This window comes from Aquarana catesbeiana, unplaced genomic scaffold, assembly GCF_042186555.1.
Source record: "Aquarana catesbeiana isolate 2022-GZ unplaced genomic scaffold, ASM4218655v1 unanchor169, whole genome shotgun sequence".
NCBI classification, from domain to species: Eukaryota; Metazoa; Chordata; class Amphibia; order Anura; family Ranidae; genus Aquarana; species Aquarana catesbeiana.
This window is the reverse complement of record NW_027362589.1, coordinates 1-24,847: the sequence shown is the minus strand read 5'-3', so window position 1 is coordinate 24,847 and position 24,847 is coordinate 1. Positions and strand designations below refer to the sequence as shown.

The window sequence follows — 24,847 nt, the reverse complement described above, 5'->3', positions numbered from 1 at the left end:
CAGGTTATGGAGGGGCTTTCTGGGTGCCTGCTGGCAAACTAGCCTCAGTCGCAGCTATTCCATCAGCAAGGCACATTATCCCTGTGAACAGTCAGGCGTATTGGTTCCTTTTTGGTAGCCCTCCTGGGAAGCCTCTGAAAATGTCTTTATGCACGCAAGGGGTTTACAACCAGGCTCCCAAGCTACACTGCAGCACACATATATTTGCATAGAGGGGCGGCGACTAAGCATCCAGGCACGAGGCAGCTTTGTTCTGCGAAACTAGGCCCGCGGCGAGCCCATAGCATAGGGATAGGGAAAGCATGCAGCATACAGATATGGGTTTGATGCAGGACAAGTGGCTGACGCGTTGAACCCTCGTAGAAGGCCCCGCACAGACCCCACCTGAGACAGGAACAGGTGGCTGGAGGAAACCTTGTAGAAACGATAAAGGCCCCGTAGTTTCTTTCGTCAAGCTGTCTTTTGACCAGGAATAATCAGGGGAAAGCGCGAACGCAGTCCCCCACTACCACAAATTATGCAGTCGAGTTTCCTGCATTTGAGGAAATCGCAGGGGTCAGCACAGCCGGAGTGCAATGGCCGAGCCTCGCCCTGGGAGAACCACCTTCATGATCATGGTATCTCCCCTGCCAGGTAAGTATGAGTTGGAATCGTCACTCTAGCACCCCCCGGTCAGGGGCACGCCTCCACCAGGTTATGGAGGGGCTTTCTGGGTGCCTGCTGGCAAACTAGCCTCAGTCGCAGCTATTCCATCAGCAAGGCACATTATCCCTGTGAACAGTCAGGCGTATTGGTTCCTTTTTGGTAGCCCTCCTGGGAAGCCTCTGAAAATGTCTTTATGCACGCAAGGGGTTTACAACCAGGCTCCCAAGCTACACTGCAGCACACATATATTTGCATAGAGGGGCGGCGACTAAGCATCCAGGCACGAGGCAGCTTTGTTCTGCGAAACTAGGCCCGCGGCGAGCCCATAGCATAGGGATAGGGAAAGCATGCAGCATACAGATATGGGTTTGATGCAGGACAAGTGGCTGACGCGTTGAACCCTCGTAGAAGGCCCCGCACAGACCCCACCTGAGACAGGAACAGGTGGCTGGAGGAAACCTTGTAGAAACGATAAAGGCCCCGTAGTTTCTTTCGTCAAGCTGTCTTTTGACCAGGAATAATCAGGGGAAAGCGCGAACGCAGTCCCCCACTACCACAAATTATGCAGTCGAGTTTCCTGCATTTGAGGAAATCGCAGGGGTCAGCACAGCCGGAGTGCAATGGCCGAGCCTCGCCCTGGGAGAACCACCTTCATGATCATGGTATCTCCCCTGCCAGGTAAGTATGAGTTGGAATCGTCACTCTAGCACCCCCCGGTCAGGGGCACGCCTCCACCAGGTTATGGAGGGGCTTTCTGGGTGCCTGCTGGCAAACTAGCCTCAGTCGCAGCTATTCCATCAGCAAGGCACATTATCCCTGTGAACAGTCAGGCGTATTGGTTCCTTTTTGGTAGCCCTCCTGGGAAGCCTCTGAAAATGTCTTTATGCACGCAAGGGGTTTACAACCAGGCTCCCAAGCTACACTGCAGCACACATATATTTGCATAGAGGGGCGGCGACTAAGCATCCAGGCACGAGGCAGCTTTGTTCTGCGAAACTAGGCCCGCGGCGAGCCCATAGCATAGGGATAGGGAAAGCATGCAGCATACAGATATGGGTTTGATGCAGGACAAGTGGCTGACGCGTTGAACCCTCGTAGAAGGCCCCGCACAGACCCCACCTGAGACAGGAACAGGTGGCTGGAGGAAACCTTGTAGAAACGATAAAGGCCCCGTAGTTTCTTTCGTCAAGCTGTCTTTTGACCAGGAATAATCAGGGGAAAGCGCGAACGCAGTCCCCCACTACCACAAATTATGCAGTCGAGTTTCCTGCATTTGAGGAAATCGCAGGGGTCAGCACAGCCGGAGTGCAATGGCCGAGCCTCGCCCTGGGAGAACCACCTTCATGATCATGGTATCTCCCCTGCCAGGTAAGTATGAGTTGGAATCGTCACTCTAGCACCCCCCGGTCAGGGGCACGCCTCCACCAGGTTATGGAGGGGCTTTCTGGGTGCCTGCTGGCAAACTAGCCTCAGTCGCAGCTATTCCATCAGCAAGGCACATTATCCCTGTGAACAGTCAGGCGTATTGGTTCCTTTTTGGTAGCCCTCCTGGGAAGCCTCTGAAAATGTCTTTATGCACGCAAGGGGTTTACAACCAGGCTCCCAAGCTACACTGCAGCACACATATATTTGCATAGAGGGGCGGCGACTAAGCATCCAGGCACGAGGCAGCTTTGTTCTGCGAAACTAGGCCCGCGGCGAGCCCATAGCATAGGGATAGGGAAAGCATGCAGCATACAGATATGGGTTTGATGCAGGACAAGTGGCTGACGCGTTGAACCCTCGTAGAAGGCCCCGCACAGACCCCACCTGAGACAGGAACAGGTGGCTGGAGGAAACCTTGTAGAAACGATAAAGGCCCCGTAGTTTCTTTCGTCAAGCTGTCTTTTGACCAGGAATAATCAGGGGAAAGCGCGAACGCAGTCCCCCACTACCACAAATTATGCAGTCGAGTTTCCTGCATTTGAGGAAATCGCAGGGGTCAGCACAGCCGGAGTGCAATGGCCGAGCCTCGCCCTGGGAGAACCACCTTCATGATCATGGTATCTCCCCTGCCAGGTAAGTATGAGTTGGAATCGTCACTCTAGCACCCCCCGGTCAGGGGCACGCCTCCACCAGGTTATGGAGGGGCTTTCTGGGTGCCTGCTGGCAAACTAGCCTCAGTCGCAGCTATTCCATCAGCAAGGCACATTATCCCTGTGAACAGTCAGGCGTATTGGTTCCTTTTTGGTAGCCCTCCTGGGAAGCCTCTGAAAATGTCTTTATGCACGCAAGGGGTTTACAACCAGGCTCCCAAGCTACACTGCAGCACACATATATTTGCATAGAGGGGCGGCGACTAAGCATCCAGGCACGAGGCAGCTTTGTTCTGCGAAACTAGGCCCGCGGCGAGCCCATAGCATAGGGATAGGGAAAGCATGCAGCATACAGATATGGGTTTGATGCAGGACAAGTGGCTGACGCGTTGAACCCTCGTAGAAGGCCCCGCACAGACCCCACCTGAGACAGGAACAGGTGGCTGGAGGAAACCTTGTAGAAACGATAAAGGCCCCGTAGTTTCTTTCGTCAAGCTGTCTTTTGACCAGGAATAATCAGGGGAAAGCGCGAACGCAGTCCCCCACTACCACAAATTATGCAGTCGAGTTTCCTGCATTTGAGGAAATCGCAGGGGTCAGCACAGCCGGAGTGCAATGGCCGAGCCTCGCCCTGGGAGAACCACCTTCATGATCATGGTATCTCCCCTGCCAGGTAAGTATGAGTTGGAATCGTCACTCTAGCACCCCCCGGTCAGGGGCACGCCTCCACCAGGTTATGGAGGGGCTTTCTGGGTGCCTGCTGGCAAACTAGCCTCAGTCGCAGCTATTCCATCAGCAAGGCACATTATCCCTGTGAACAGTCAGGCGTATTGGTTCCTTTTTGGTAGCCCTCCTGGGAAGCCTCTGAAAATGTCTTTATGCACGCAAGGGGTTTACAACCAGGCTCCCAAGCTACACTGCAGCACACATATATTTGCATAGAGGGGCGGCGACTAAGCATCCAGGCACGAGGCAGCTTTGTTCTGCGAAACTAGGCCCGCGGCGAGCCCATAGCATAGGGATAGGGAAAGCATGCAGCATACAGATATGGGTTTGATGCAGGACAAGTGGCTGACGCGTTGAACCCTCGTAGAAGGCCCCGCACAGACCCCACCTGAGACAGGAACAGGTGGCTGGAGGAAACCTTGTAGAAACGATAAAGGCCCCGTAGTTTCTTTCGTCAAGCTGTCTTTTGACCAGGAATAATCAGGGGAAAGCGCGAACGCAGTCCCCCACTACCACAAATTATGCAGTCGAGTTTCCTGCATTTGAGGAAATCGCAGGGGTCAGCACAGCCGGAGTGCAATGGCCGAGCCTCGCCCTGGGAGAACCACCTTCATGATCATGGTATCTCCCCTGCCAGGTAAGTATGAGTTGGAATCGTCACTCTAGCACCCCCCGGTCAGGGGCACGCCTCCACCAGGTTATGGAGGGGCTTTCTGGGTGCCTGCTGGCAAACTAGCCTCAGTCGCAGCTATTCCATCAGCAAGGCACATTATCCCTGTGAACAGTCAGGCGTATTGGTTCCTTTTTGGTAGCCCTCCTGGGAAGCCTCTGAAAATGTCTTTATGCACGCAAGGGGTTTACAACCAGGCTCCCAAGCTACACTGCAGCACACATATATTTGCATAGAGGGGCGGCGACTAAGCATCCAGGCACGAGGCAGCTTTGTTCTGCGAAACTAGGCCCGCGGCGAGCCCATAGCATAGGGATAGGGAAAGCATGCAGCATACAGATATGGGTTTGATGCAGGACAAGTGGCTGACGCGTTGAACCCTCGTAGAAGGCCCCGCACAGACCCCACCTGAGACAGGAACAGGTGGCTGGAGGAAACCTTGTAGAAACGATAAAGGCCCCGTAGTTTCTTTCGTCAAGCTGTCTTTTGACCAGGAATAATCAGGGGAAAGCGCGAACGCAGTCCCCCACTACCACAAATTATGCAGTCGAGTTTCCTGCATTTGAGGAAATCGCAGGGGTCAGCACAGCCGGAGTGCAATGGCCGAGCCTCGCCCTGGGAGAACCACCTTCATGATCATGGTATCTCCCCTGCCAGGTAAGTATGAGTTGGAATCGTCACTCTAGCACCCCCCGGTCAGGGGCACGCCTCCACCAGGTTATGGAGGGGCTTTCTGGGTGCCTGCTGGCAAACTAGCCTCAGTCGCAGCTATTCCATCAGCAAGGCACATTATCCCTGTGAACAGTCAGGCGTATTGGTTCCTTTTTGGTAGCCCTCCTGGGAAGCCTCTGAAAATGTCTTTATGCACGCAAGGGGTTTACAACCAGGCTCCCAAGCTACACTGCAGCACACATATATTTGCATAGAGGGGCGGCGACTAAGCATCCAGGCACGAGGCAGCTTTGTTCTGCGAAACTAGGCCCGCGGCGAGCCCATAGCATAGGGATAGGGAAAGCATGCAGCATACAGATATGGGTTTGATGCAGGACAAGTGGCTGACGCGTTGAACCCTCGTAGAAGGCCCCGCACAGACCCCACCTGAGACAGGAACAGGTGGCTGGAGGAAACCTTGTAGAAACGATAAAGGCCCCGTAGTTTCTTTCGTCAAGCTGTCTTTTGACCAGGAATAATCAGGGGAAAGCGCGAACGCAGTCCCCCACTACCACAAATTATGCAGTCGAGTTTCCTGCATTTGAGGAAATCGCAGGGGTCAGCACAGCCGGAGTGCAATGGCCGAGCCTCGCCCTGGGAGAACCACCTTCATGATCATGGTATCTCCCCTGCCAGGTAAGTATGAGTTGGAATCGTCACTCTAGCACCCCCCGGTCAGGGGCACGCCTCCACCAGGTTATGGAGGGGCTTTCTGGGTGCCTGCTGGCAAACTAGCCTCAGTCGCAGCTATTCCATCAGCAAGGCACATTATCCCTGTGAACAGTCAGGCGTATTGGTTCCTTTTTGGTAGCCCTCCTGGGAAGCCTCTGAAAATGTCTTTATGCACGCAAGGGGTTTACAACCAGGCTCCCAAGCTACACTGCAGCACACATATATTTGCATAGAGGGGCGGCGACTAAGCATCCAGGCACGAGGCAGCTTTGTTCTGCGAAACTAGGCCCGCGGCGAGCCCATAGCATAGGGATAGGGAAAGCATGCAGCATACAGATATGGGTTTGATGCAGGACAAGTGGCTGACGCGTTGAACCCTCGTAGAAGGCCCCGCACAGACCCCACCTGAGACAGGAACAGGTGGCTGGAGGAAACCTTGTAGAAACGATAAAGGCCCCGTAGTTTCTTTCGTCAAGCTGTCTTTTGACCAGGAATAATCAGGGGAAAGCGCGAACGCAGTCCCCCACTACCACAAATTATGCAGTCGAGTTTCCTGCATTTGAGGAAATCGCAGGGGTCAGCACAGCCGGAGTGCAATGGCCGAGCCTCGCCCTGGGAGAACCACCTTCATGATCATGGTATCTCCCCTGCCAGGTAAGTATGAGTTGGAATCGTCACTCTAGCACCCCCCGGTCAGGGGCACGCCTCCACCAGGTTATGGAGGGGCTTTCTGGGTGCCTGCTGGCAAACTAGCCTCAGTCGCAGCTATTCCATCAGCAAGGCACATTATCCCTGTGAACAGTCAGGCGTATTGGTTCCTTTTTGGTAGCCCTCCTGGGAAGCCTCTGAAAATGTCTTTATGCACGCAAGGGGTTTACAACCAGGCTCCCAAGCTACACTGCAGCACACATATATTTGCATAGAGGGGCGGCGACTAAGCATCCAGGCACGAGGCAGCTTTGTTCTGCGAAACTAGGCCCGCGGCGAGCCCATAGCATAGGGATAGGGAAAGCATGCAGCATACAGATATGGGTTTGATGCAGGACAAGTGGCTGACGCGTTGAACCCTCGTAGAAGGCCCCGCACAGACCCCACCTGAGACAGGAACAGGTGGCTGGAGGAAACCTTGTAGAAACGATAAAGGCCCCGTAGTTTCTTTCGTCAAGCTGTCTTTTGACCAGGAATAATCAGGGGAAAGCGCGAACGCAGTCCCCCACTACCACAAATTATGCAGTCGAGTTTCCTGCATTTGAGGAAATCGCAGGGGTCAGCACAGCCGGAGTGCAATGGCCGAGCCTCGCCCTGGGAGAACCACCTTCATGATCATGGTATCTCCCCTGCCAGGTAAGTATGAGTTGGAATCGTCACTCTAGCACCCCCCGGTCAGGGGCACGCCTCCACCAGGTTATGGAGGGGCTTTCTGGGTGCCTGCTGGCAAACTAGCCTCAGTCGCAGCTATTCCATCAGCAAGGCACATTATCCCTGTGAACAGTCAGGCGTATTGGTTCCTTTTTGGTAGCCCTCCTGGGAAGCCTCTGAAAATGTCTTTATGCACGCAAGGGGTTTACAACCAGGCTCCCAAGCTACACTGCAGCACACATATATTTGCATAGAGGGGCGGCGACTAAGCATCCAGGCACGAGGCAGCTTTGTTCTGCGAAACTAGGCCCGCGGCGAGCCCATAGCATAGGGATAGGGAAAGCATGCAGCATACAGATATGGGTTTGATGCAGGACAAGTGGCTGACGCGTTGAACCCTCGTAGAAGGCCCCGCACAGACCCCACCTGAGACAGGAACAGGTGGCTGGAGGAAACCTTGTAGAAACGATAAAGGCCCCGTAGTTTCTTTCGTCAAGCTGTCTTTTGACCAGGAATAATCAGGGGAAAGCGCGAACGCAGTCCCCCACTACCACAAATTATGCAGTCGAGTTTCCTGCATTTGAGGAAATCGCAGGGGTCAGCACAGCCGGAGTGCAATGGCCGAGCCTCGCCCTGGGAGAACCACCTTCATGATCATGGTATCTCCCCTGCCAGGTAAGTATGAGTTGGAATCGTCACTCTAGCACCCCCCGGTCAGGGGCACGCCTCCACCAGGTTATGGAGGGGCTTTCTGGGTGCCTGCTGGCAAACTAGCCTCAGTCGCAGCTATTCCATCAGCAAGGCACATTATCCCTGTGAACAGTCAGGCGTATTGGTTCCTTTTTGGTAGCCCTCCTGGGAAGCCTCTGAAAATGTCTTTATGCACGCAAGGGGTTTACAACCAGGCTCCCAAGCTACACTGCAGCACACATATATTTGCATAGAGGGGCGGCGACTAAGCATCCAGGCACGAGGCAGCTTTGTTCTGCGAAACTAGGCCCGCGGCGAGCCCATAGCATAGGGATAGGGAAAGCATGCAGCATACAGATATGGGTTTGATGCAGGACAAGTGGCTGACGCGTTGAACCCTCGTAGAAGGCCCCGCACAGACCCCACCTGAGACAGGAACAGGTGGCTGGAGGAAACCTTGTAGAAACGATAAAGGCCCCGTAGTTTCTTTCGTCAAGCTGTCTTTTGACCAGGAATAATCAGGGGAAAGCGCGAACGCAGTCCCCCACTACCACAAATTATGCAGTCGAGTTTCCTGCATTTGAGGAAATCGCAGGGGTCAGCACAGCCGGAGTGCAATGGCCGAGCCTCGCCCTGGGAGAACCACCTTCATGATCATGGTATCTCCCCTGCCAGGTAAGTATGAGTTGGAATCGTCACTCTAGCACCCCCCGGTCAGGGGCACGCCTCCACCAGGTTATGGAGGGGCTTTCTGGGTGCCTGCTGGCAAACTAGCCTCAGTCGCAGCTATTCCATCAGCAAGGCACATTATCCCTGTGAACAGTCAGGCGTATTGGTTCCTTTTTGGTAGCCCTCCTGGGAAGCCTCTGAAAATGTCTTTATGCACGCAAGGGGTTTACAACCAGGCTCCCAAGCTACACTGCAGCACACATATATTTGCATAGAGGGGCGGCGACTAAGCATCCAGGCACGAGGCAGCTTTGTTCTGCGAAACTAGGCCCGCGGCGAGCCCATAGCATAGGGATAGGGAAAGCATGCAGCATACAGATATGGGTTTGATGCAGGACAAGTGGCTGACGCGTTGAACCCTCGTAGAAGGCCCCGCACAGACCCCACCTGAGACAGGAACAGGTGGCTGGAGGAAACCTTGTAGAAACGATAAAGGCCCCGTAGTTTCTTTCGTCAAGCTGTCTTTTGACCAGGAATAATCAGGGGAAAGCGCGAACGCAGTCCCCCACTACCACAAATTATGCAGTCGAGTTTCCTGCATTTGAGGAAATCGCAGGGGTCAGCACAGCCGGAGTGCAATGGCCGAGCCTCGCCCTGGGAGAACCACCTTCATGATCATGGTATCTCCCCTGCCAGGTAAGTATGAGTTGGAATCGTCACTCTAGCACCCCCCGGTCAGGGGCACGCCTCCACCAGGTTATGGAGGGGCTTTCTGGGTGCCTGCTGGCAAACTAGCCTCAGTCGCAGCTATTCCATCAGCAAGGCACATTATCCCTGTGAACAGTCAGGCGTATTGGTTCCTTTTTGGTAGCCCTCCTGGGAAGCCTCTGAAAATGTCTTTATGCACGCAAGGGGTTTACAACCAGGCTCCCAAGCTACACTGCAGCACACATATATTTGCATAGAGGGGCGGCGACTAAGCATCCAGGCACGAGGCAGCTTTGTTCTGCGAAACTAGGCCCGCGGCGAGCCCATAGCATAGGGATAGGGAAAGCATGCAGCATACAGATATGGGTTTGATGCAGGACAAGTGGCTGACGCGTTGAACCCTCGTAGAAGGCCCCGCACAGACCCCACCTGAGACAGGAACAGGTGGCTGGAGGAAACCTTGTAGAAACGATAAAGGCCCCGTAGTTTCTTTCGTCAAGCTGTCTTTTGACCAGGAATAATCAGGGGAAAGCGCGAACGCAGTCCCCCACTACCACAAATTATGCAGTCGAGTTTCCTGCATTTGAGGAAATCGCAGGGGTCAGCACAGCCGGAGTGCAATGGCCGAGCCTCGCCCTGGGAGAACCACCTTCATGATCATGGTATCTCCCCTGCCAGGTAAGTATGAGTTGGAATCGTCACTCTAGCACCCCCCGGTCAGGGGCACGCCTCCACCAGGTTATGGAGGGGCTTTCTGGGTGCCTGCTGGCAAACTAGCCTCAGTCGCAGCTATTCCATCAGCAAGGCACATTATCCCTGTGAACAGTCAGGCGTATTGGTTCCTTTTTGGTAGCCCTCCTGGGAAGCCTCTGAAAATGTCTTTATGCACGCAAGGGGTTTACAACCAGGCTCCCAAGCTACACTGCAGCACACATATATTTGCATAGAGGGGCGGCGACTAAGCATCCAGGCACGAGGCAGCTTTGTTCTGCGAAACTAGGCCCGCGGCGAGCCCATAGCATAGGGATAGGGAAAGCATGCAGCATACAGATATGGGTTTGATGCAGGACAAGTGGCTGACGCGTTGAACCCTCGTAGAAGGCCCCGCACAGACCCCACCTGAGACAGGAACAGGTGGCTGGAGGAAACCTTGTAGAAACGATAAAGGCCCCGTAGTTTCTTTCGTCAAGCTGTCTTTTGACCAGGAATAATCAGGGGAAAGCGCGAACGCAGTCCCCCACTACCACAAATTATGCAGTCGAGTTTCCTGCATTTGAGGAAATCGCAGGGGTCAGCACAGCCGGAGTGCAATGGCCGAGCCTCGCCCTGGGAGAACCACCTTCATGATCATGGTATCTCCCCTGCCAGGTAAGTATGAGTTGGAATCGTCACTCTAGCACCCCCCGGTCAGGGGCACGCCTCCACCAGGTTATGGAGGGGCTTTCTGGGTGCCTGCTGGCAAACTAGCCTCAGTCGCAGCTATTCCATCAGCAAGGCACATTATCCCTGTGAACAGTCAGGCGTATTGGTTCCTTTTTGGTAGCCCTCCTGGGAAGCCTCTGAAAATGTCTTTATGCACGCAAGGGGTTTACAACCAGGCTCCCAAGCTACACTGCAGCACACATATATTTGCATAGAGGGGCGGCGACTAAGCATCCAGGCACGAGGCAGCTTTGTTCTGCGAAACTAGGCCCGCGGCGAGCCCATAGCATAGGGATAGGGAAAGCATGCAGCATACAGATATGGGTTTGATGCAGGACAAGTGGCTGACGCGTTGAACCCTCGTAGAAGGCCCCGCACAGACCCCACCTGAGACAGGAACAGGTGGCTGGAGGAAACCTTGTAGAAACGATAAAGGCCCCGTAGTTTCTTTCGTCAAGCTGTCTTTTGACCAGGAATAATCAGGGGAAAGCTGCGAACGCAGTCCCCCACTACCACAAATTATGCAGTCGAGTTTCCTGCATTTGAGGAAATCGCAGGGGTCAGCACAGCCGGAGTGCAATGGCCGAGCCTCGCCCTGGGAGAACCACCTTCATGATCATGGTATCTCCCCTGCCAGGTAAGTATGAGTTGGAATCGTCACTCTAGCACCCCCCGGTCAGGGGCACGCCTCCACCAGGTTATGGAGGGGCTTTCTGGGTGCCTGCTGGCAAACTAGCCTCAGTCGCAGCTATTCCATCAGCAAGGCACATTATCCCTGTGAACAGTCAGGCGTATTGGTTCCTTTTTGGTAGCCCTCCTGGGAAGCCTCTGAAAATGTCTTTATGCACGCAAGGGGTTTACAACCAGGCTCCCAAGCTACACTGCAGCACACATATATTTGCATAGAGGGGCGGCGACTAAGCATCCAGGCACGAGGCAGCTTTGTTCTGCGAAACTAGGCCCGCGGCGAGCCCATAGCATAGGGATAGGGAAAGCATGCAGCATACAGATATGGGTTTGATGCAGGACAAGTGGCTGACGCGTTGAACCCTCGTAGAAGGCCCCGCACAGACCCCACCTGAGACAGGAACAGGTGGCTGGAGGAAACCTTGTAGAAACGATAAAGGCCCCGTAGTTTCTTTCGTCAAGCTGTCTTTTGACCAGGAATAATCAGGGGAAAGCGCGAACGCAGTCCCCCACTACCACAAATTATGCAGTCGAGTTTCCTGCATTTGAGGAAATCGCAGGGGTCAGCACAGCCGGAGTGCAATGGCCGAGCCTCGCCCTGGGAGAACCACCTTCATGATCATGGTATCTCCCCTGCCAGGTAAGTATGAGTTGGAATCGTCACTCTAGCACCCCCCGGTCAGGGGCACGCCTCCACCAGGTTATGGAGGGGCTTTCTGGGTGCCTGCTGGCAAACTAGCCTCAGTCGCAGCTATTCCATCAGCAAGGCACATTATCCCTGTGAACAGTCAGGCGTATTGGTTCCTTTTTGGTAGCCCTCCTGGGAAGCCTCTGAAAATGTCTTTATGCACGCAAGGGGTTTACAACCAGGCTCCCAAGCTACACTGCAGCACACATATATTTGCATAGAGGGGCGGCGACTAAGCATCCAGGCACGAGGCAGCTTTGTTCTGCGAAACTAGGCCCGCGGCGAGCCCATAGCATAGGGATAGGGAAAGCATGCAGCATACAGATATGGGTTTGATGCAGGACAAGTGGCTGACGCGTTGAACCCTCGTAGAAGGCCCCGCACAGACCCCACCTGAGACAGGAACAGGTGGCTGGAGGAAACCTTGTAGAAACGATAAAGGCCCCGTAGTTTCTTTCGTCAAGCTGTCTTTTGACCAGGAATAATCAGGGGAAAGCGCGAACGCAGTCCCCCACTACCACAAATTATGCAGTCGAGTTTCCTGCATTTGAGGAAATCGCAGGGGTCAGCACAGCCGGAGTGCAATGGCCGAGCCTCGCCCTGGGAGAACCACCTTCATGATCATGGTATCTCCCCTGCCAGGTAAGTATGAGTTGGAATCGTCACTCTAGCACCCCCCGGTCAGGGGCACGCCTCCACCAGGTTATGGAGGGGCTTTCTGGGTGCCTGCTGGCAAACTAGCCTCAGTCGCAGCTATTCCATCAGCAAGGCACATTATCCCTGTGAACAGTCAGGCGTATTGGTTCCTTTTTGGTAGCCCTCCTGGGAAGCCTCTGAAAATGTCTTTATGCACGCAAGGGGTTTACAACCAGGCTCCCAAGCTACACTGCAGCACACATATATTTGCATAGAGGGGCGGCGACTAAGCATCCAGGCACGAGGCAGCTTTGTTCTGCGAAACTAGGCCCGCGGCGAGCCCATAGCATAGGGATAGGGAAAGCATGCAGCATACAGATATGGGTTTGATGCAGGACAAGTGGCTGACGCGTTGAACCCTCGTAGAAGGCCCCGCACAGACCCCACCTGAGACAGGAACAGGTGGCTGGAGGAAACCTTGTAGAAACGATAAAGGCCCCGTAGTTTCTTTCGTCAAGCTGTCTTTTGACCAGGAATAATCAGGGGAAAGCGCGAACGCAGTCCCCCACTACCACAAATTATGCAGTCGAGTTTCCTGCATTTGAGGAAATCGCAGGGGTCAGCACAGCCGGAGTGCAATGGCCGAGCCTCGCCCTGGGAGAACCACCTTCATGATCATGGTATCTCCCCTGCCAGGTAAGTATGAGTTGGAATCGTCACTCTAGCACCCCCCGGTCAGGGGCACGCCTCCACCAGGTTATGGAGGGGCTTTCTGGGTGCCTGCTGGCAAACTAGCCTCAGTCGCAGCTATTCCATCAGCAAGGCACATTATCCCTGTGAACAGTCAGGCGTATTGGTTCCTTTTTGGTAGCCCTCCTGGGAAGCCTCTGAAAATGTCTTTATGCACGCAAGGGGTTTACAACCAGGCTCCCAAGCTACACTGCAGCACACATATATTTGCATAGAGGGGCGGCGACTAAGCATCCAGGCACGAGGCAGCTTTGTTCTGCGAAACTAGGCCCGCGGCGAGCCCATAGCATAGGGATAGGGAAAGCATGCAGCATACAGATATGGGTTTGATGCAGGACAAGTGGCTGACGCGTTGAACCCTCGTAGAAGGCCCCGCACAGACCCCACCTGAGACAGGAACAGGTGGCTGGAGGAAACCTTGTAGAAACGATAAAGGCCCCGTAGTTTCTTTCGTCAAGCTGTCTTTTGACCAGGAATAATCAGGGGAAAGCGCGAACGCAGTCCCCCACTACCACAAATTATGCAGTCGAGTTTCCTGCATTTGAGGAAATCGCAGGGGTCAGCACAGCCGGAGTGCAATGGCCGAGCCTCGCCCTGGGAGAACCACCTTCATGATCATGGTATCTCCCCTGCCAGGTAAGTATGAGTTGGAATCGTCACTCTAGCACCCCCCGGTCAGGGGCACGCCTCCACCAGGTTATGGAGGGGCTTTCTGGGTGCCTGCTGGCAAACTAGCCTCAGTCGCAGCTATTCCATCAGCAAGGCACATTATCCCTGTGAACAGTCAGGCGTATTGGTTCCTTTTTGGTAGCCCTCCTGGGAAGCCTCTGAAAATGTCTTTATGCACGCAAGGGGTTTACAACCAGGCTCCCAAGCTACACTGCAGCACACATATATTTGCATAGAGGGGCGGCGACTAAGCATCCAGGCACGAGGCAGCTTTGTTCTGCGAAACTAGGCCCGCGGCGAGCCCATAGCATAGGGATAGGGAAAGCATGCAGCATACAGATATGGGTTTGATGCAGGACAAGTGGCTGACGCGTTGAACCCTCGTAGAAGGCCCCGCACAGACCCCACCTGAGACAGGAACAGGTGGCTGGAGGAAACCTTGTAGAAACGATAAAGGCCCCGTAGTTTCTTTCGTCAAGCTGTCTTTTGACCAGGAATAATCAGGGGAAAGCGCGAACGCAGTCCCCCACTACCACAAATTATGCAGTCGAGTTTCCTGCATTTGAGGAAATCGCAGGGGTCAGCACAGCCGGAGTGCAATGGCCGAGCCTCGCCCTGGGAGAACCACCTTCATGATCATGGTATCTCCCCTGCCAGGTAAGTATGAGTTGGAATCGTCACTCTAGCACCCCCCGGTCAGGGGCACGCCTCCACCAGGTTATGGAGGGGCTTTCTGGGTGCCTGCTGGCAAACTAGCCTCAGTCGCAGCTATTCCATCAGCAAGGCACATTATCCCTGTGAACAGTCAGGCGTATTGGTTCCTTTTTGGTAGCCCTCCTGGGAAGCCTCTGAAAATGTCTTTATGCACGCAAGGGGTTTACAACCAGGCTCCCAAGCTACACTGCAGCACACATATATTTGCATAGAGGGGCGGCGACTAAGCATCCAGGCACGAGGCAGCTTTGTTCTGCGAAACTAGGCCCGCGGCGAGCCCATAGCATAGGGATAGGGAAAGCATGCAGCATACAGATATGGGTTTGATGCAGGACAAGTGGCTGACGCGTTGAACCCTCGTAGAAGGCCCCGCACAGACCCCACCTGAGACAGGAACAGGTGGCTGGAGGAAACCTTGTAGAAACGATAAAGGCCCCGTAGTTTCTTTCGTCAAGCTGTCTTTTGACCAGGAATAATCAGGGGAAAGCGCGAACGCAGTCCCCCACTACCACAAATTATGCAGTCGAGTTTCCTGCATTTGAGGAAATCGCAGGGGTCAGCACAGCCGGAGTGCAATGGCCGAGCCTCGCCCTGGGAGAACCACCTTCATGATCATGGTATCTCCCCTGCCAGGTAAGTATGAGTTGGAATCGTCACTCTAGCACCCCCCGGTCAGGGGCACGCCTCCACCAGGTTATGGAGGGGCTTTCTGGGTGCCTGCTGGCAAACTAGCCTCAGTCGCAGCTATTCCATCAGCAAGGCACATTATCCCTGTGAACAGTCAGGCGTATTGGTTCCTTTTTGGTAGCCCTCCTGGGAAGCCTCTGAAAATGTCTTTATGCACGCAAGGGGTTTACAACCAGGCTCCCAAGCTACACTGCAGCACACATATATTTGCATAGAGGGGCGGCGACTAAGCATCCAGGCACGAGGCAGCTTTGTTCTGCGAAACTAGGCCCGCGGCGAGCCCATAGCATAGGGATAGGGAAAGCATGCAGCATACAGATATGGGTTTGATGCAGGACAAGTGGCTGACGCGTTGAACCCTCGTAGAAGGCCCCGCACAGACCCCACCTGAGACAGGAACAGGTGGCTGGAGGAAACCTTGTAGAAACGATAAAGGCCCCGTAGTTTCTTTCGTCAAGCTGTCTTTTGACCAGGAATAATCAGGGGAAAGCGCGAACGCAGTCCCCCACTACCACAAATTATGCAGTCGAGTTTCCTGCATTTGAGGAAATCGCAGGGGTCAGCACAGCCGGAGTGCAATGGCCGAGCCTCGCCCTGGGAGAACCACCTTCATGATCATGGTATCTCCCCTGCCAGGTAAGTATGAGTTGGAATCGTCACTCTAGCACCCCCCGGTCAGGGGCACGCCTCCACCAGGTTATGGAGGGGCTTTCTGGGTGCCTGCTGGCAAACTAGCCTCAGTCGCAGCTATTCCATCAGCAAGGCACATTATCCCTGTGAACAGTCAGGCGTATTGGTTCCTTTTTGGTAGCCCTCCTGGGAAGCCTCTGAAAATGTCTTTATGCACGCAAGGGGTTTACAACCAGGCTCCCAAGCTACACTGCAGCACACATATATTTGCATAGAGGGGCGGCGACTAAGCATCCAGGCACGAGGCAGCTTTGTTCTGCGAAACTAGGCCCGCGGCGAGCCCATAGCATAGGGATAGGGAAAGCATGCAGCATACAGATATGGGTTTGATGCAGGACAAGTGGCTGACGCGTTGAACCCTCGTAGAAGGCCCCGCACAGACCCCACCTGAGACAGGAACAGGTGGCTGGAGGAAACCTTGTAGAAACGATAAAGGCCCCGTAGTTTCTTTCGTCAAGCTGTCTTTTGACCAGGAATAATCAGGGGAAAGCGCGAACGCAGTCCCCCACTACCACAAATTATGCAGTCGAGTTTCCTGCATTTGAGGAAATCGCAGGGGTCAGCACAGCCGGAGTGCAATGGCCGAGCCTCGCCCTGGGAGAACCACCTTCATGATCATGGTATCTCCCCTGCCAGGTAAGTATGAGTTGGAATCGTCACTCTAGCACCCCCCGGTCAGGGGCACGCCTCCACCAGGTTATGGAGGGGCTTTCTGGGTGCCTGCTGGCAAACTAGCCTCAGTCGCAGCTATTCCATCAGCAAGGCACATTATCCCTGTGAACAGTCAGGCGTATTGGTTCCTTTTTGGTAGCCCTCCTGGGAAGCCTCTGAAAATGTCTTTATGCACGCAAGGGGTTTACAACCAGGCTCCCAAGCTACACTGCAGCACACATATATTTGCATAGAGGGGCGGCGACTAAGCATCCAGGCACGAGGCAGCTTTGTTCTGCGAAACTAGGCCCGCGGCGAGCCCATAGCATAGGGATAGGGAAAGCATGCAGCATACAGATATGGGTTTGATGCAGGACAAGTGGCTGACGCGTTGAACCCTCGTAGAAGGCCCCGCACAGACCCCACCTGAGACAGGAACAGGTGGCTGGAGGAAACCTTGTAGAAACGATAAAGGCCCCGTAGTTTCTTTCGTCAAGCTGTCTTTTGACCAGGAATAATCAGGGGAAAGCGCGAACGCAGTCCCCCACTACCACAAATTATGCAGTCGAGTTTCCTGCATTTGAGGAAATCGCAGGGGTCAGCACAGCCGGAGTGCAATGGCCGAGCCTCGCCCTGGGAGAACCACCTTCATGATCATGGTATCTCCCCTGCCAGGTAAGTATGAGTTGGAATCGTCACTCTAGCACCCCCCGGTCAGGGGCACGCCTCCACCAGGTTATGGAGGGGCTTTCTGGGTGCCTGCTGGCAAACTAGCCTCAGTCGCAGCTATTCCATCAGCAAGGCACATTATCCCTGTGAACAGTCAGGCGTATTGGTTCCTTTTTGGTAGCCCTCCTGGGAAGCCTCTGAAAATGTCTTTATGCACGCAAGGGGTTTACAACCAGGCTCCCAAGCTACACTGCAGCACACATATATTTGCATAGAGGGGCGGCGACTAAGCATCCAGGCACGAGGCAGCTTTGTTCTGCGAAACTAGGCCCGCGGCGAGCCCATAGCATAGGGATAGGGAAAGCATGCAGCATACAGATATGGGTTTGATGCAGGACAAGTGGCTGACGCGTTGAACCCTCGTAGAAGGCCCCGCACAGACCCCACCTGAGACAGGAACAGGTGGCTGGAGGAAACCTTGTAGAAACGATAAAGGCCCCGTAGTTTCTTTCGTCAAGCTGTCTTTTGACCAGGAATAATCAGGGGAAAGCGCGAACGCAGTCCCCCACTACCACAAATTATGCAGTCGAGTTTCCTGCATTTGAGGAAATCGCAGGGGTCAGCACAGCCGGAGTGCAATGGCCGAGCCTCGCCCTGGGAGAACCACCTTCATGATCATGGTATCTCCCCTGCCAGGTAAGTATGAGTTGGAATCGTCACTCTAGCACCCCCCGGTCAGGGGCACGCCTCCACCAGGTTATGGAGGGGCTTTCTGGGTGCCTGCTGGCAAACTAGCCTCAGTCGCAGCTATTCCATCAGCAAGGCACATTATCCCTGTGAACAGTCAGGCGTATTGGTTCCTTTTTGGTAGCCCTCCTGGGAAGCCTCTGAAAATGTCTTTATGCACGCAAGGGGTTTACAACCAGGCTCCCAAGCTACACTGCAGCACACATATATTTGCATAGAGGGGCGGCGACTAAGCATCCAGGCACGAGGCAGCTTTGTTCTGCGAAACTAGGCCCGCGGCGAGCCCATAGCATAGGGATAGGGAAAGCATGCAGCATACAGATATGGGTTTGATGCAGGACAAGTGGCTGACGCGTTGAACCCTCGTAGAAGGCCCCGCACAGACCCCACCTGAGACAGGAACAGGTGGCTGGAGGAAACCTTGTAGAAACGATAAAGGCCCCGTAGTTTCTTTCGTCAAGCTGTCTTTTGACCAGGAATAATCAGGGGAAAGCGCGAACGCAGTCCCCCACTACCACAAATTATGCAGTCGAGTTTCCTGCATTTGAGGAAATCGCAGGGGTCAGCACAGCCGGAGTGCAATGGCCGAGCCTCGCCCTGGGAGAACCACCTTCATGATCATGGTATCTCCCCTGCCAGGTAAGTATGAGTTGGAATCGTCACTCTAGCACCCCCCGGTCAGGGGCACGCCTCCACCAGGTTATGGAGGGGCTTTCTGGGTGCCTGCTGGCAAACTAGCCTCAGTCGCAGCTATTCCATCAGCAAGGCACATTATCCCTGTGAACAGTCAGGCGTATTGGTTCCTTTTTGGTAGCCCTCCTGGGAAGCCTCTGAAAATGTCTTTATGCACGCAAGGGGTTTACAACCAGGCTCCCAAGCTACACTGCAGCACACATATATTTGCATAGAGGGGCGGCGACTAAGCATCCAGGCACGAGGCAGCTTTGTTCTGCGAAACTAGGCCCGCGGCGAGCCCATAGCATAGGGATAGGGAAAGCATGCAGCATACAGATATGGGTTTGATGCAGGACAAGTGGCTGACGCGTTGAACCCTCGTAGAAGGCCCCGCACAGACCCCACCTGAGACAGGAACAGGTGGCTGGAGGAAACCTTGTAGAAACGATAAAGGCCCCGTAGTTTCTTTCGTCAAGCTGTCTTTTGACCAGGAATAATCAGGGGAAAGCGCGAACGCAGTCCCCCACTACCACAAATTATGCAGTCGAGTTTCCTGCATTTGAGGAAATCGCAGGGGTCAGCACAGCCGGAGTGCAATGGCCGAGCCTCGCCCTGGGAGAACCACCTTCATGATCATGGTATCTCCCCTGCCAGGTAAGTATGAGTTGGAATCGTCACTCTAGCACCCCCCGGTCAGGGGCACGCCTCCACCAGGTTATGGAGGGGCTTTCTGGGTGCCTGCTGGCAAACTAGCCTCAGTCGCAGCTATTCCATCAGCAAGGCACATTATCCCTGTGAACAGTCAGGCGTATTGGTTCCTTTTTGGTAGCCCTCCTGGGAAGCCTCTGAAAATGTCTTTATGCACGCAAGGGGTTTACAACCAGGCTCCCAAGCTACACTGCAGCACACATATATTTGCATAGAGGGGCGGCGACTAAGCATCCAGGCACGAGGCAGCTTTGTTCTGCGAAACTAGGCCCGCGGCGAGCCCATAGCATAGGGATAGGGAAAGCATGCAGCATACAGATATGGGTTTGATGCAGGACAAGTGGCTGACGCGTTGAACCCTCGTAGAAGGCCCCGCACAGACCCCACCTGAGACAGGAACAGGTGGCTGGAGGAAACCTTGTAGAAACGATAAAGGCCCCGTAGTTTCTTTCGTCAAGCTGTCTTTTGACCAGGAATAATCAGGGGAAAGCGCGAACGCAGTCCCCCACTACCACAAATTATGCAGTCGAGTTTCCTGCATTTGAGGAAATCGCAGGGGTCAGCACAGCCGGAGTGCAATGGCCGAGCCTCGCCCTGGGAGAACCACCTTCATGATCATGGTATCTCCCCTGCCAGGTAAGTATGAGTTGGAATCGTCACTCTAGCACCCCCCGGTCAGGGGCACGCCTCCACCAGGTTATGGAGGGGCTTTCTGGGTGCCTGCTGGCAAACTAGCCTCAGTCGCAGCTATTCCATCAGCAAGGCACATTATCCCTGTGAACAGTCAGGCGTATTGGTTCCTTTTTGGTAGCCCTCCTGGGAAGCCTCTGAAAATGTCTTTATGCACGCAAGGGGTTTACAACCAGGCTCCCAAGCTACACTGCAGCACACATATATTTGCATAGAGGGGCGGCGACTAAGCATCCAGGCACGAGGCAGCTTTGTTCTGCGAAACTAGGCCCGCGGCGAGCCCATAGCATAGGGATAGGGAAAGCATGCAGCATACAGATATGGGTTTGATGCAGGACAAGTGGCTGACGCGTTGAACCCTCGTAGAAGGCCCCGCACAGACCCCACCTGAGACAGGAACAGGTGGCTGGAGGAAACCTTGTAGAAACGATAAAGGCCCCGTAGTTTCTTTCGTCAAGCTGTCTTTTGACCAGGAATAATCAGGGGAAAGCGCGAACGCAGTCCCCCACTACCACAAATTATGCAGTCGAGTTTCCTGCATTTGAGGAAATCGCAGGGGTCAGCACAGCCGGAGTGCAATGGCCGAGCCTCGCCCTGGGAGAACCACCTTCATGATCATGGTATCTCCCCTGCCAGGTAAGTATGAGTTGGAATCGTCACTCTAGCACCCCCCGGTCAGGGGCACGCCTCCACCAGGTTATGGAGGGGCTTTCTGGGTGCCTGCTGGCAAACTAGCCTCAGTCGCAGCTATTCCATCAGCAAGGCACATTATCCCTGTGAACAGTCAGGCGTATTGGTTCCTTTTTGGTAGCCCTCCTGGGAAGCCTCTGAAAATGTCTTTATGCACGCAAGGGGTTTACAACCAGGCTCCCAAGCTACACTGCAGCACACATATATTTGCATAGAGGGGCGGCGACTAAGCATCCAGGCACGAGGCAGCTTTGTTCTGCGAAACTAGGCCCGCGGCGAGCCCATAGCATAGGGATAGGGAAAGCATGCAGCATACAGATATGGGTTTGATGCAGGACAAGTGGCTGACGCGTTGAACCCTCGTAGAAGGCCCCGCACAGACCCCACCTGAGACAGGAACAGGTGGCTGGAGGAAACCTTGTAGAAACGATAAAGGCCCCGTAGTTTCTTTCGTCAAGCTGTCTTTTGACCAGGAATAATCAGGGGAAAGCGCGAACGCAGTCCCCCACTACCACAAATTATGCAGTCGAGTTTCCTGCATTTGAGGAAATCGCAGGGGTCAGCACAGCCGGAGTGCAATGGCCGAGCCTCGCCCTGGGAGAACCACCTTCATGATCATGGTATCTCCCCTGCCAGGTAAGTATGAGTTGGAATCGTCACTCTAGCACCCCCCGGTCAGGGGCACGCCTCCACCAGGTTATGGAGGGGCTTTCTGGGTGCCTGCTGGCAAACTAGCCTCAGTCGCAGCTATTCCATCAGCAAGGCACATTATCCCTGTGAACAGTCAGGCGTATTGGTTCCTTTTTGGTAGCCCTCCTGGGAAGCCTCTGAAAATGTCTTTATGCACGCAAGGGGTTTACAACCAGGCTCCCAAGCTACACTGCAGCACACATATATTTGCATAGAGGGGCGGCGACTAAGCATCCAGGCACGAGGCAGCTTTGTTCTGCGAAACTAGGCCCGCGGCGAGCCCATAGCATAGGGATAGGGAAAGCATGCAGCATACAGATATGGGTTTGATGCAGGACAAGTGGCTGACGCGTTGAACCCTCGTAGAAGGCCCCGCACAGACCCCACCTGAGACAGGAACAGGTGGCTGGAGGAAACCTTGTAGAAACGATAAAGGCCCCGTAGTTTCTTTCGTCAAGCTGTCTTTTGACCAGGAATAATCAGGGGAAAGCGCGAACGCAGTCCCCCACTACCACAAATTATGCAGTCGAGTTTCCTGCATTTGAGGAAATCGCAGGGGTCAGCACAGCCGGAGTGCAATGGCCGAGCCTCGCCCTGGGAGAACCACCTTCATGATCATGGTATCTCCCCTGCCAGGTAAGTATGAGTTGGAATCGTCACTCTAGCACCCCCCGGTCAGGGGCACGCCTCCACCAGGTTATGGAGGGGCTTTCTGGGTGCCTGCTGGCAAACTAGCCTCAGTCGCAGCTATTCCATCAGCAAGGCACATTATCCCTGTGAACAGTCAGGCGTATTGGTTCCTTTTTGGTAGCCCTCCTGGGAAGCCTCTGAAAATGTCTTTATGCACGCAAGGGGTTTACAACCAGGCTCCCAAGCTACACTGCAGCACACATATATTTGCATAGAGGGGCGGCGACTAAGCATCCAGGCACGAGGCAGCTTTGTTCTGCGAAACTAGGCCCGCGGCGAGCCCATAGCATAGGGATAGGGAAAGCATGCAGCATACAGATATGGGTTTGATGCAGGACAAGTGGCTGACGCGTTGAACCCTCGTAGAAGGCCCCGCACAGACCCCACCTGAGACAGGAACAGGTGGCTGGAGGAAACCTTGTAGAAACGATAAAGGCCCCGTAGTTTCTTTCGTCAAGCTGTCTTTTGACCAGGAATAATCAGGGGAAAGCGCGAACGCAGTCCCCCACTACCACAAATTATGCAGTCGAGTTTCCTGCATTTGAGGAAATCGCAGGGGTCAGCACAGCCGGAGTGCAATGGCCGAGCCTCGCCCTGGGAGAACCACCTTCATGATCATGGTATCTCCCCTGCCAGGTAAGTATGAGTTGGAATCGTCACTCTAGCACCCCCCGGTCAGGGGCACGCCTCCACCAGGTTATGGAGGGGCTTTCTGGGTGCCTGCTGGCAAACTAGCCTCAGTCGCAGCTATTCCATCAGCAAGGCACATTATCCCTGTGAACAGTCAGGCGTATTGGTTCCTTTTTGGTAGCCCTCCTGGGAAGCCTCTGAAAATGTCTTTATGCACGCAAGGGGTTTACAACCAGGCTCCCAAGCTACACTGCAGCACACATATATTTGCATAGAGGGGCGGCGACTAAGCATCCAGGCACGAGGCAGCTTTGTTCTGCGAAACTAGGCCCGCGGCGAGCCCATAGCATAGGGATAGGGAAAGCATGCAGCATACAGATATGGGTTTGATGCAGGACAAGTGGCTGACGCGTTGAACCCTCGTAGAAGGCCCCGCACAGACCCCACCTGAGACAGGAACAGGTGGCTGGAGGAAACCTTGTAGAAACGATAAAGGCCCCGTAGTTTCTTTCGTCAAGCTGTCTTTTGACCAGGAATAATCAGGGGAAAGCGCGAACGCAGTCCCCCACTACCACAAATTATGCAGTCGAGTTTCCTGCATTTGAGGAAATCGCAGGGGTCAGCACAGCCGGAGTGCAATGGCCGAGCCTCGCCCTGGGAGAACCACCTTCATGATCATGGTATCTCCCCTGCCAGGTAAGTATGAGTTGGAATCGTCACTCTAGCACCCCCCGGTCAGGGGCACGCCTCCACCAGGTTATGGAGGGGCTTTCTGGGTGCCTGCTGGCAAACTAGCCTCAGTCGCAGCTATTCCATCAGCAAGGCACATTATCCCTGTGAACAGTCAGGCGTATTGGTTCCTTTTTGGTAGCCCTCCTGGGAAGCCTCTGAAAATGTCTTTATGCACGCAAGGGGTTTACAACCAGGCTCCCAAGCTACACTGCAGCACACATATATTTGCATAGAGGGGCGGCGACTAAGCATCCAGGCACGAGGCAGCTTTGTTCTGCGAAACTAGGCCCGCGGCGAGCCCATAGCATAGGGATAGGGAAAGCATGCAGCATACAGATATGGGTTTGATGCAGGACAAGTGGCTGACGCGTTGAACCCTCGTAGAAGGCCCCGCACAGACCCCACCTGAGACAGGAACAGGTGGCTGGAGGAAACCTTGTAGAAACGATAAAGGCCCCGTAGTTTCTTTCGTCAAGCTGTCTTTTGACCAGGAATAATCAGGGGAAAGCGCGAACGCAGTCCCCCACTACCACAAATTATGCAGTCGAGTTTCCTGCATTTGAGGAAATCGCAGGGGTCAGCACAGCCGGAGTGCAATGGCCGAGCCTCGCCCTGGGAGAACCACCTTCATGATCATGGTATCTCCCCTGCCAGGTAAGTATGAGTTGGAATCGTCACTCTAGCACCCCCCGGTCAGGGGCACGCCTCCACCAGGTTATGGAGGGGCTTTCTGGGTGCCTGCTGGCAAACTAGCCTCAGTCGCAGCTATTCCATCAGCAAGGCACATTATCCCTGTGAACAGTCAGGCGTATTGGTTCCTTTTTGGTAGCCCTCCTGGGAAGCCTCTGAAAATGTCTTTATGCACGCAAGGGGTTTACAACCAGGCTCCCAAGCTACACTGCAGCACACATATATTTGCATAGAGGGGCGGCGACTAAGCATCCAGGCACGAGGCAGCTTTGTTCTGCGAAACTAGGCCCGCGGCGAGCCCATAGCATAGGGATAGGGAAAGCATGCAGCATACAGATATGGGTTTGATGCAGGACAAGTGGCTGACGCGTTGAACCCTCGTAGAAGGCCCCGCACAGACCCCACCTGAGACAGGAACAGGTGGCTGGAGGAAACCTTGTAGAAACGATAAAGGCCCCGTAGTTTCTTTCGTCAAGCTGTCTTTTGACCAGGAATAATCAGGGGAAAGCGCGAACGCAGTCCCCCACTACCACAAATTATGCAGTCGAGTTTCCTGCATTTGAGGAAATCGCAGGGGTCAGCACAGCCGGAGTGCAATGGCCGAGCCTCGCCCTGGGAGAACCACCTTCATGATCATGGTATCTCCCTGCCAGGTAAGTATGAGTTGGAATCGTCACTCTAGCACCCCCCGGTCAGGGGCACGCCTCCACCAGGTTA

At 54.3% G+C, this 24,847-nt stretch overlaps 36 non-coding genes across 36 annotated transcripts; all 36 read right to left on the bottom strand.

Moving 5' to 3' along the window:
• Nucleotides 1–477: 477 nt before the first annotated feature.
• On the bottom strand, nt 478–641 carry LOC141121406 (U1 spliceosomal RNA). The gene has a single exon (XR_012240496.1). It is a non-coding gene; the product is annotated as a U1 spliceosomal RNA (small nuclear RNA).
• A 526-nt stretch (nt 642–1,167) lies between these two features.
• On the bottom strand, nt 1,168–1,331 carry LOC141121404 (U1 spliceosomal RNA). Its single transcript, XR_012240495.1, has one exon. It is a non-coding gene; the product is annotated as a U1 spliceosomal RNA (small nuclear RNA).
• A 526-nt stretch (nt 1,332–1,857) lies between these two features.
• On the bottom strand, nt 1,858–2,021 carry LOC141121403 (U1 spliceosomal RNA). The gene has a single exon (XR_012240494.1). It is a non-coding gene; the product is annotated as a U1 spliceosomal RNA (small nuclear RNA).
• A 526-nt stretch (nt 2,022–2,547) lies between these two features.
• LOC141121402 (U1 spliceosomal RNA) lies at nt 2,548–2,711 on the bottom strand. The gene has a single exon (XR_012240493.1). It is a non-coding gene; the product is annotated as a U1 spliceosomal RNA (small nuclear RNA).
• A 526-nt stretch (nt 2,712–3,237) lies between these two features.
• Nucleotides 3,238–3,401, bottom strand: LOC141121401 (U1 spliceosomal RNA). The gene has a single exon (XR_012240492.1). It is a non-coding gene; the product is annotated as a U1 spliceosomal RNA (small nuclear RNA).
• Nucleotides 3,402–3,927: 526 nt separating this feature from the next.
• On the bottom strand, nt 3,928–4,091 carry LOC141121400 (U1 spliceosomal RNA). The gene has a single exon (XR_012240491.1). It is a non-coding gene; the product is annotated as a U1 spliceosomal RNA (small nuclear RNA).
• Nucleotides 4,092–4,617: 526 nt separating this feature from the next.
• LOC141121399 (U1 spliceosomal RNA) lies at nt 4,618–4,781 on the bottom strand. Its single transcript, XR_012240490.1, has one exon. It is a non-coding gene; the product is annotated as a U1 spliceosomal RNA (small nuclear RNA).
• A 526-nt stretch (nt 4,782–5,307) lies between these two features.
• Nucleotides 5,308–5,471, bottom strand: LOC141121398 (U1 spliceosomal RNA). Its single transcript, XR_012240489.1, has one exon. It is a non-coding gene; the product is annotated as a U1 spliceosomal RNA (small nuclear RNA).
• A 526-nt stretch (nt 5,472–5,997) lies between these two features.
• On the bottom strand, nt 5,998–6,161 carry LOC141121397 (U1 spliceosomal RNA). Its single transcript, XR_012240488.1, has one exon. It is a non-coding gene; the product is annotated as a U1 spliceosomal RNA (small nuclear RNA).
• Nucleotides 6,162–6,687: 526 nt separating this feature from the next.
• LOC141121395 (U1 spliceosomal RNA) lies at nt 6,688–6,851 on the bottom strand. Its single transcript, XR_012240486.1, has one exon. It is a non-coding gene; the product is annotated as a U1 spliceosomal RNA (small nuclear RNA).
• Nucleotides 6,852–7,377: 526 nt separating this feature from the next.
• LOC141121394 (U1 spliceosomal RNA) lies at nt 7,378–7,541 on the bottom strand. Its single transcript, XR_012240485.1, has one exon. It is a non-coding gene; the product is annotated as a U1 spliceosomal RNA (small nuclear RNA).
• A 526-nt stretch (nt 7,542–8,067) lies between these two features.
• On the bottom strand, nt 8,068–8,231 carry LOC141121393 (U1 spliceosomal RNA). The gene has a single exon (XR_012240484.1). It is a non-coding gene; the product is annotated as a U1 spliceosomal RNA (small nuclear RNA).
• A 526-nt stretch (nt 8,232–8,757) lies between these two features.
• On the bottom strand, nt 8,758–8,921 carry LOC141121392 (U1 spliceosomal RNA). The gene has a single exon (XR_012240483.1). It is a non-coding gene; the product is annotated as a U1 spliceosomal RNA (small nuclear RNA).
• Nucleotides 8,922–9,447: 526 nt separating this feature from the next.
• On the bottom strand, nt 9,448–9,611 carry LOC141121391 (U1 spliceosomal RNA). The gene has a single exon (XR_012240482.1). It is a non-coding gene; the product is annotated as a U1 spliceosomal RNA (small nuclear RNA).
• A 526-nt stretch (nt 9,612–10,137) lies between these two features.
• On the bottom strand, nt 10,138–10,301 carry LOC141121390 (U1 spliceosomal RNA). Its single transcript, XR_012240481.1, has one exon. It is a non-coding gene; the product is annotated as a U1 spliceosomal RNA (small nuclear RNA).
• Nucleotides 10,302–10,827: 526 nt separating this feature from the next.
• Nucleotides 10,828–10,992, bottom strand: LOC141121417 (U1 spliceosomal RNA). Its single transcript, XR_012240507.1, has one exon. It is a non-coding gene; the product is annotated as a U1 spliceosomal RNA (small nuclear RNA).
• Nucleotides 10,993–11,518: 526 nt separating this feature from the next.
• Nucleotides 11,519–11,682, bottom strand: LOC141121388 (U1 spliceosomal RNA). Its single transcript, XR_012240480.1, has one exon. It is a non-coding gene; the product is annotated as a U1 spliceosomal RNA (small nuclear RNA).
• A 526-nt stretch (nt 11,683–12,208) lies between these two features.
• Nucleotides 12,209–12,372, bottom strand: LOC141121387 (U1 spliceosomal RNA). The gene has a single exon (XR_012240479.1). It is a non-coding gene; the product is annotated as a U1 spliceosomal RNA (small nuclear RNA).
• Nucleotides 12,373–12,898: 526 nt separating this feature from the next.
• On the bottom strand, nt 12,899–13,062 carry LOC141121386 (U1 spliceosomal RNA). Its single transcript, XR_012240478.1, has one exon. It is a non-coding gene; the product is annotated as a U1 spliceosomal RNA (small nuclear RNA).
• A 526-nt stretch (nt 13,063–13,588) lies between these two features.
• Nucleotides 13,589–13,752, bottom strand: LOC141121385 (U1 spliceosomal RNA). Its single transcript, XR_012240477.1, has one exon. It is a non-coding gene; the product is annotated as a U1 spliceosomal RNA (small nuclear RNA).
• A 526-nt stretch (nt 13,753–14,278) lies between these two features.
• On the bottom strand, nt 14,279–14,442 carry LOC141121383 (U1 spliceosomal RNA). The gene has a single exon (XR_012240475.1). It is a non-coding gene; the product is annotated as a U1 spliceosomal RNA (small nuclear RNA).
• A 526-nt stretch (nt 14,443–14,968) lies between these two features.
• Nucleotides 14,969–15,132, bottom strand: LOC141121382 (U1 spliceosomal RNA). Its single transcript, XR_012240474.1, has one exon. It is a non-coding gene; the product is annotated as a U1 spliceosomal RNA (small nuclear RNA).
• Nucleotides 15,133–15,658: 526 nt separating this feature from the next.
• LOC141121381 (U1 spliceosomal RNA) lies at nt 15,659–15,822 on the bottom strand. Its single transcript, XR_012240473.1, has one exon. It is a non-coding gene; the product is annotated as a U1 spliceosomal RNA (small nuclear RNA).
• A 526-nt stretch (nt 15,823–16,348) lies between these two features.
• On the bottom strand, nt 16,349–16,512 carry LOC141121380 (U1 spliceosomal RNA). Its single transcript, XR_012240472.1, has one exon. It is a non-coding gene; the product is annotated as a U1 spliceosomal RNA (small nuclear RNA).
• Nucleotides 16,513–17,038: 526 nt separating this feature from the next.
• LOC141121379 (U1 spliceosomal RNA) lies at nt 17,039–17,202 on the bottom strand. The gene has a single exon (XR_012240471.1). It is a non-coding gene; the product is annotated as a U1 spliceosomal RNA (small nuclear RNA).
• A 526-nt stretch (nt 17,203–17,728) lies between these two features.
• LOC141121378 (U1 spliceosomal RNA) lies at nt 17,729–17,892 on the bottom strand. The gene has a single exon (XR_012240470.1). It is a non-coding gene; the product is annotated as a U1 spliceosomal RNA (small nuclear RNA).
• Nucleotides 17,893–18,418: 526 nt separating this feature from the next.
• Nucleotides 18,419–18,582, bottom strand: LOC141121377 (U1 spliceosomal RNA). The gene has a single exon (XR_012240469.1). It is a non-coding gene; the product is annotated as a U1 spliceosomal RNA (small nuclear RNA).
• A 526-nt stretch (nt 18,583–19,108) lies between these two features.
• On the bottom strand, nt 19,109–19,272 carry LOC141121376 (U1 spliceosomal RNA). The gene has a single exon (XR_012240468.1). It is a non-coding gene; the product is annotated as a U1 spliceosomal RNA (small nuclear RNA).
• A 526-nt stretch (nt 19,273–19,798) lies between these two features.
• LOC141121375 (U1 spliceosomal RNA) lies at nt 19,799–19,962 on the bottom strand. The gene has a single exon (XR_012240467.1). It is a non-coding gene; the product is annotated as a U1 spliceosomal RNA (small nuclear RNA).
• Nucleotides 19,963–20,488: 526 nt separating this feature from the next.
• On the bottom strand, nt 20,489–20,652 carry LOC141121374 (U1 spliceosomal RNA). Its single transcript, XR_012240466.1, has one exon. It is a non-coding gene; the product is annotated as a U1 spliceosomal RNA (small nuclear RNA).
• A 526-nt stretch (nt 20,653–21,178) lies between these two features.
• Nucleotides 21,179–21,342, bottom strand: LOC141121419 (U1 spliceosomal RNA). The gene has a single exon (XR_012240509.1). It is a non-coding gene; the product is annotated as a U1 spliceosomal RNA (small nuclear RNA).
• Nucleotides 21,343–21,868: 526 nt separating this feature from the next.
• On the bottom strand, nt 21,869–22,032 carry LOC141121408 (U1 spliceosomal RNA). Its single transcript, XR_012240498.1, has one exon. It is a non-coding gene; the product is annotated as a U1 spliceosomal RNA (small nuclear RNA).
• Nucleotides 22,033–22,558: 526 nt separating this feature from the next.
• Nucleotides 22,559–22,722, bottom strand: LOC141121396 (U1 spliceosomal RNA). The gene has a single exon (XR_012240487.1). It is a non-coding gene; the product is annotated as a U1 spliceosomal RNA (small nuclear RNA).
• A 526-nt stretch (nt 22,723–23,248) lies between these two features.
• LOC141121384 (U1 spliceosomal RNA) lies at nt 23,249–23,412 on the bottom strand. Its single transcript, XR_012240476.1, has one exon. It is a non-coding gene; the product is annotated as a U1 spliceosomal RNA (small nuclear RNA).
• A 526-nt stretch (nt 23,413–23,938) lies between these two features.
• On the bottom strand, nt 23,939–24,102 carry LOC141121373 (U1 spliceosomal RNA). The gene has a single exon (XR_012240465.1). It is a non-coding gene; the product is annotated as a U1 spliceosomal RNA (small nuclear RNA).
• A 526-nt stretch (nt 24,103–24,628) lies between these two features.
• On the bottom strand, nt 24,629–24,791 carry LOC141121418 (U1 spliceosomal RNA). Its single transcript, XR_012240508.1, has one exon. It is a non-coding gene; the product is annotated as a U1 spliceosomal RNA (small nuclear RNA).
• Between the last annotated feature and the right edge of the window lie 56 nt (nt 24,792–24,847).